We start from the raw sequence: 7812 nt of genomic DNA, 5'->3' as shown, positions 1-7812 counted from the left end.
GCCCTAACAATAATTTTCAAATGCTAACAAACCCTACCAGGCTCATGTCCCACAGGCATAGGGTGGACAGAGTATGGCATAGGAAAGGCAAAATAGAGCAGGAGACAGGGAAACCTATCTGGACTCTAAGGTGATCAGTTCATACTGTGCTACATACAGTGACACAATGCTGGTGCCTCTCCAGTAGTTTGTCTGAAATGTGAACAATGTGGGCATGTAGAGAGACAGGATTTCTGGTTTTCAATAGAGTGAGCTCTAATACATCTTCTAGGCAAAAAGAGCCCCCCCCCCCCATAAGATATATTGGATCATTCATCCAACACCCAACTCCTGAATGAAGACAGGATGAAAATAAACATGCTAAGAGAGGAACAGTGACGATAAACTTGATGATTTCAGAAACGGTACATATTTCCATATGATGAAGCTTATGTTAAATTTTCGCAATAGTTCCCCTTTTACTGTCTCCACCTTCCACAGTGGATGGTGCCGCGTTTACGAAAAGCAGAGGGGCTTACAGTCTCATTGATTTTCCTCTTTTCATCCAAGTTAATAAGATGATTTCACTGTTATTCTTTATGTATATAGCACTCACATATTATGCAGTGCTTTATAGAAATTACGCATGATTCACATCAATTCCAGCCTCAGAGGAGCTTACAATCTAAGGTCCTTATCCTGTTCACACCCAGTATAGTATGTCAATTTTAGTAAGAGCCAATTAACTTTCCTGTATGTTTTAGGAAAAAAATTGGTGAAAATGGAAAGAGAATCGCACAGACACCAAATATGTTGCAGGTGGGGAACTTACCCTATTCTTTATTGTGACCACCTGTGCATCAACGTTTCGGGGGGATTAACCCTCCCTTCGTCAGGACCCTAAGCAAGACCGTAATAATTTAGCACAGTTTGGAGAATCCCTTTCATCTAGCATCTCCTGTGCACAAAATAAAGTCCATATTGAGGTGAGTGTAAAATATGCATACACAGAGCCTCTCCTCCTACCCCGATCCACCCATTCTCTGCTCCCAATTCACCTATTCATCCATTTTGAGACCATTGCTCTCCTGCCTCTGTGACATCACCGCTGGCCTCCCTGAACAACGTAGGGTATCTAGTGAATACCATTTTTGGATGTTCTAATAGTGTTTTGCGCCTTTTGTTACATACACCCAACTGAATAGGTTCATGTAAAAAAGGAATAATATATTCTCCTTAAAGGAACCAAAAAATTAAAGTGTTTTAAAGGAGAAGGAAAGGCTAAAATTAAGTAAGCTTTATCAGAAAGGTCTATATAAATACACCAGTAAACCCTCAAAGTAATGCTGCTCTGAGTCCTCTGTCAAAAGAAACACCACATTTCTTTTGTTCTTTTGTGTACTCATGGGTTTCTGTATCAGACTTCCTGTTTTTATCTTTAGCCTCCAGGGCAGGGCTTCAGCATGCTCAATTTGCTCCTCCCTGCTGTAATCTGAGCCCAGAGCTATGAGTGAGCAGGGAGAGACTCAGGCAGGAAGTGATGTCACACCAAGCCAACATGGCAGTTGCTCTCCTAAACAAACAGAGAACACTTCAAGAGCTGTTTACTCAAGTATGGTAAAGCATTCTGTAGAATAAATATAGTGTTCTAGCTTGCAGTATTGTGGCTAATCTATTTGCAATAAACTGCTTAAGTAACTTTCCTACTCCTTTAAATATACATATATACCAGTTTGGTAAGATTCTTTAATATGCTATGCTAATATGATAAAAACTATCTGTTGCTTAAGTATTCATTGTCGTGGTATAGTTTTCCTTTAAGACATAACTTTTTTGCAGCACAACCTGTTGTATAGCTAAGGGGGATTTCTTTCGCAGTTAGAGAGAGACATTAGATAAAAAAGCGAAAAAGGACCGCACCTGCTCACCGCTCTCCCCAGGTGCTCAGTCAAACAGTGTCCCCACTGTAAACACAACAAAAGCTCGAAAGGCAGACGGCACTTCTGAAAATGGGGTTTATTGGAGTTCCTGCTGGAAGAACCTAACGCGTTTCGAGAGTTATCCTGAACCTATGACTAAGGGATAACTCCCGGAACGCGTTAGGTTCTTCCAGCAGGAACTCCAATAAACCCCATTTTCAGAAGTGCCGTCTGCCTTTCGAGCTTTTGTAGAGAGAGACATTGCCATTAATCACATAATGTCCATCAGGAGCACCTGAAAACTTTAGCAAAAAACTGCTGTAGCTTTTTATTGACTAACTTATTTTGGAAATTATGTTAAAAATATTCTAGGAACTCTTTTTTGATTTGCACACTTTTCATTTTCCTGCAGAATTTAGCATTTTATCACTGAAACCACCTTTACTGGTTGATTTGAATTATGGGAGCGCTATGTGAATAACAAGTAACCCAGTGAACTTAGTGTAATGCTGTAGCAAGGCTATACAAGTCACAGCTCAAATTCATACAGGTTTGGGATCCATTTTCCAGAAACCCAGTAGCCAGAAAGCTCCAAATTAAGGAAGGGCCATCTCCCATAGACTCCATTATAATGAAATAATCCAAATTGTTGTGAATGACTTCGTTTTCTCAGTAATTATAAAACAGTATCTTGTATTTGATCCAAACTAAGATATAATTAATCCTTATTGGAGGTAAAATAATCCTCATGGGTTTATTTAATGTTTACATGATTAGTAGACTTAAGGTATGAAGATCCAAATTACAGAAAGATCCATTATCTGTAGAGCCGCAGGTCCTGAGCATTCTGGATAACAGGTCTCATACTTGTATTCAGGTCATAAGTCACTTACGGTGTCCATTTAGTCTACATCAGTAATATATTTAAGTTGTCTTCACATCTTTGTATTCAGGTAAATGTGTGTTTTCATTTTTAACTGAAACCACTATTGTAAAAAAAATGCTTGCTAAGCTGTTTATTAATGGCTCATATAAGTGATTTTTTTATAACAGTCACCAGCTGGTCATTTCCTCTGTAACTTTGTATTTAGGTAGATTTTTGTGCAATGTTCTTTCTTTTATAACTGTAGCTGACATTCGATAAGAATATATTTTAAAGTTTATATAGTGAATAAAGTACCCCCTCTTGTAAAATATAAGGATATTATAAGTTAAAGAGGAGTTTCATTACCATATAAAAACACGAGGCCGAAGAATGTTTTTATACAGGTCATGGAACTCCGAGGTTCTTTATTTATTATAATACACAAATTTCAGTGAGTCATGTGACAGAAATGACATCAGAACTCACCGTTTATCACTGATGACATCAGAACTAACCATTTATAAGGATATAATTTACAAGATATTCATAGCTTTTGTGTATTATAATAGTTATAAACTGTTTAGTCTGTTTCTGTGTTATCAATGCAATATACAATGTAAGTATATTTTGTTTGTGTCCCATAACAGCACTGATTTATTGAAGGCATGCAAGTAAAGCAAGAACTTTTAATCTTATGCAATTATTATACTTTTTTTCTGTTTTTATGCTGGGATTGTTGAATCAGCAGACCATTGTACCTGGTGGCCCCTAAAAGGTAGTTAGAACCTGTAAGGGGTGATTTGTACCTGATAACTCCTCACGCATTAGTAGTGACAAAACCAGGAATCACCCCAGTTAGTTTCCTTAATCATTAGCTTAAAGGGATTATTCACATTTCAACACTTTTTGGTTATCAACATTTTCAGTTACTTTCTATTTGTAACTGTTTTTGAAGTTTAAAGTTTGATTTTTCACCTTCTTATGTCTTTTTAAAGCAGCTCCGGGTGGGTCATCAGCTATGTAAAGCTGGCCATAGACATTCAGATTTTATTTCTTGTACATTCACATAGCGATTATTTTATGCAATCGTTTAAAACGAAACATTCAGATATAAATTGTAGGATTAAAGTAGGAAAAATAACAATGTTCAATGAGACAATGTTCTGGCCATTAATTGACAGCAATTTTACTAAAGTTATGCCCCAGAAATAGAAGTCGCAGTCACCCATGGATATTGTCAGATAGGCAATACATGCAAAGGATATTATTGTTACCCGACATAAAATTTCTAACCTGTATGATTGACTAAATGACTGATTGCCATGATACAAAAATTGTCTGTTTGATTTTTCTGAGACTACAGATGGTCTGAAAATGTATACGAAATTTAGTTTTGTATGATTATATCTGTACATCTATAGTCGGCTTAAACTGTTCTATATTGATTATATACATTTATCTTTAGCCCTGCTGAGCAGAATCCCTGCGTTTCATTAGACAGCTGTTAGAATTGATAGAATAGTTGCTGATATTCCACAGTAGTGATGTGCGGGTCAGGGTTTTCCTAACCCGACCCTAACCCGCCCTGCTCCAGCCTGCACCCGCGCTTCCGGGGTCCTTTTATAGACTTGTGCCGACCCGCCCACCGATGATGTCACAATGATGTCACAAAAGGGGCGGGGCGAGCAGACGCAAGACTATAAAATCGGAAGCCGGCATTTGAAGGTGGAGGGCGGGGAGAGCAGGAGAAAAGCTCAACCCGCACCCACCAGCGAGGAGCAGTGCGATGTCAGCCCGAACCCACCTGACCAACCCCGCGGGTTGGCCCGCACATCACTATTCCACAGATACCGCTGAGAAATGTATCAACTAAATGTAGCAAATTGTAACAGTTCAGATGTTCCTGGATCACTGAGCTGCCAGACTGAAACACCAGAGACACGAACATTAAACTTTGGTTTTGGAAAAAGCTGTCTAAAATAAAATACAGAAAGCAAATGAACAACTGAACTGAAAAAGCTGAACAACCCTTTAAAAAAAATAACAAACAAGGGAAAGTTGTGCTCACCACTAATTTTTAAAAACATTGAGCGGGGGTGCAATGTGGTTGTGACCATAAAATTCACATAGACAAATAAACTTGAAAAAAAATGTCAAATTGCTCAGGGTGAAATTCTAAGCACTTTTGCTTTTTTTTAATATAGTATAAACATTTTTGTAACCTTGAAGCAACCCTCTAGTCAGTTCTTTTGACTGTACCATCTGGGAGACTATGCTGAGAAAGATAAAGAAAAGAATTGTTGCGGTGTTGCTCTACTCAGGAAATACATGAAAAAGCATGTCTTTCTTGAGTAGAGCAACATCACAACAGTTCTCTTGTTTTCTTTCTGAACATTTTCTCCTAGACAGAACAGTTGAAAGAACTGACCAACAGGTGGCACTATCTCAATATTCCATATGATCACAGCTTTCTAGCTTTGAAGGTGAAACATGGAAATTACAAGGCAATCTTAGCGCTGCAGTAGAGCGAATACAGCCATGTTTGGATCTCTTCAGCACTCACCACTTTAAGGCGCCAGCGACAAATTGCCTCTTCTTCAGGCGACTAATCTCCCCAAACTGCCTTCCCACCGACTAGAATCTAAATCGCCAGTGGGATGGCACTCGGAGCACTTCGTTCTCCGAAGTTTCACTTTGGGTGACTTCGGAAAACGAAGCGTTCCGAGTGTCATCCTGCCGGCAATTTACATTCTAGCCGGTGGGAAGGAAGTTCTGGGAGATTAGTCGCCGAAAGAAGAATCGATTTGTCGCTGGGTGACTAATCTCCCGAAATAGCAGTGTGTGTCTCTGCCCTTAAAGGAATTGTTCATTGTAAAAATAAAAACTGGACTGTGCAAAATAAAACATGTTTCTAATATAGTTAGTTAGGCAAAAATGTAATGTATAAAGGCTGGAGTGATTTGATGTATAACATGTCAGTCAGAAACTACTTCCTGCTTTTAGCTCTCTTGGTTTACACTGACTGGTTACCAGGCAGTAACCAATCAGAGACTTGAGGGGGGCACATGGGTCATATCTGTTGCTTTTGAATCTGAGCTGAATGCTGAGGATCAATTGCAAACTCACTGAACAGAAATGTACCATGTGGCCCCCCTTCAAGTCGCTGACTAACTAAGAGTTATAGAGCTGAAAAACAGGAAGTAGTGTTCTGGCTATTATGTTACACATCCAGTCACTCCAGCCTTTATACATTACATTTTTGGCTAACTAACTATATTAGAAACATTTTTTATTTTGCACAGCCTAACAATTTACACAGTTTTTATTTTCACACTGAACACACTGGGCAGAGACACATGTGGAGATTTGGGGAGATTAGTGTCATGATCGGCACGCTAAATCCAGAACAAGTGCTAGGCGCCCTGGTCTCGGCTCTGCTTCCACCTGTAGCAGCCACCTTTCACTCCGGGAGGAGCCCTCCGCTAATCGGATGCCGCCAGGTCTTAATAAGAGGGTTACGCCCCGAAACGTTGCATCCACAAATAAACAAGCATGGGTTTCCCTCCTAGAAATATCCTGTTGTGCCAGTGATTTTTCTCTTCTCTTAATAATCCATGTTTACCAAGGATTTAGGACGGAAGGCCACACAACTCAGGAGGAACTATTGGAATAGTGTGGTCAGACAGACTGGGTCAGTACAGGAAGAGTTCAAGCAAGGTCAGACAGGCAAGGATCAGGATTGGAGAGTTTGGAATAAGCAGGCAAGCAAGGGTCAAAGTCAGGATACACAATGGAATTCACGTAGAAAAAGCACCCAGGAACTAAACAAGTTAAGCCTAACAACAGGCTACTAATTAAATTCCGAAAGTCACCTTTAAATTTTGCTCCAAGGTGCAATGACATCACACCGTCCTGTAAAACCCGGAAGTGCGTGCCATAGAGAAACCGGCACTCAAGGAGACAAGAACCACGTGGCGGGCATCCCTGCCGGCCACTAGACCACCAAGGTAAGCTATCATTACAATTAGTCGCCCGGTGACAAGTCACCTCTTCGGGGGACTTAAGCTGGCCATAGATGCAAAGATCTTCCCCATCCTCTAAACTGCCACTAACCATTCAGATCAAATAAAGTAGTAAAAGAACAGATCAGCCGATGTTCTGCCCCTGACAGCAATCGTACGTAAGTTATGTCCGACCAAAGCTGGTGACAGTCTCCCACTGAAAATCGTATGATCGGCAATACACGCAGAGATATTATCGGCAGCCGACAGAAATCTTTTCACCTGTCTGATCGACCAAACGACCGATCTCCGCCGGACGAAAAATGTCGGGACTCTCCACACACGGTCTTAAAATCGTACGAATCCTCGATTCATACGGATCTTTGCGACTATTGAATGGCACTCAGAAAGCTTCGGAAAGCCCTTATACAAGCAAATCTATTTTTAATACATAATATGGGGTCGGGTAGATCACTGCACCCGAAGGTCCCACGAGGTAGGCGGATCCTCCTGGGAGTGACCTCTGCCCGCTCAAAAATTCATCTCACAAGAGTAGTGAGGAACCAGGCGTCACCCCAGCTCGTTATTTTCCTTATTCATTAGTTTAAAGGGATACTGTCATGGGGAAAAAAAAATTTTCAAAATGAATCAGTTAATAGTGCTGCTCCAGCAGAATTCTGCACTGAAATCCATTTCTCAAAAGAGCAAATTTTATATTCAATTTTGAAATCTGACATGGGGCTTGACATATTGTCAATTTCCCAGCTGCCCCAAGTCATGTGACCTGTACTCTGATAAACTTCAGTCACTCTTTACTGCTGTGCTGCAAGTTGACAAAGCCAAACTAAAGAACAATGGGAAGGTAACCAGATAGCAGCTCCCTAACACAAGATAACAACTGCCTAGTAGAACAACACTCAATAGTAAAAGTAGCCCTTTAAGGCACGAAAGATGATTGGCTCATCTGAGGGAAGGGTCATGAGGCGCTATTTACTCTCTAAGGGCGACGATTTTATTTGCTGCAAGCCAAATTGAACACGTTTGTTTT

General features: G+C 40.3%; 1 non-coding gene across 1 annotated transcript; it reads right to left on the bottom strand.

The window, feature by feature from the left end:
* Positions 1 to 7227: 7227 nt before the first annotated feature.
* Positions 7228 to 7378, bottom strand: LOC121393470. The gene has a single exon (XR_005961087.1). It is a non-coding gene; the product is annotated as a U12 minor spliceosomal RNA (small nuclear RNA).
* Between the last annotated feature and the right edge of the window lie 434 nt (positions 7379 to 7812).

Source organism: Xenopus laevis, chromosome 4S (assembly GCF_017654675.1).
Source record: "Xenopus laevis strain J_2021 chromosome 4S, Xenopus_laevis_v10.1, whole genome shotgun sequence".
NCBI classification, from domain to species: Eukaryota; Metazoa; Chordata; class Amphibia; order Anura; family Pipidae; genus Xenopus; species Xenopus laevis.
The sequence above is the reverse complement of the archived record's forward strand: the minus strand, read 5'-3'. Positions and strand labels throughout refer to the sequence as shown.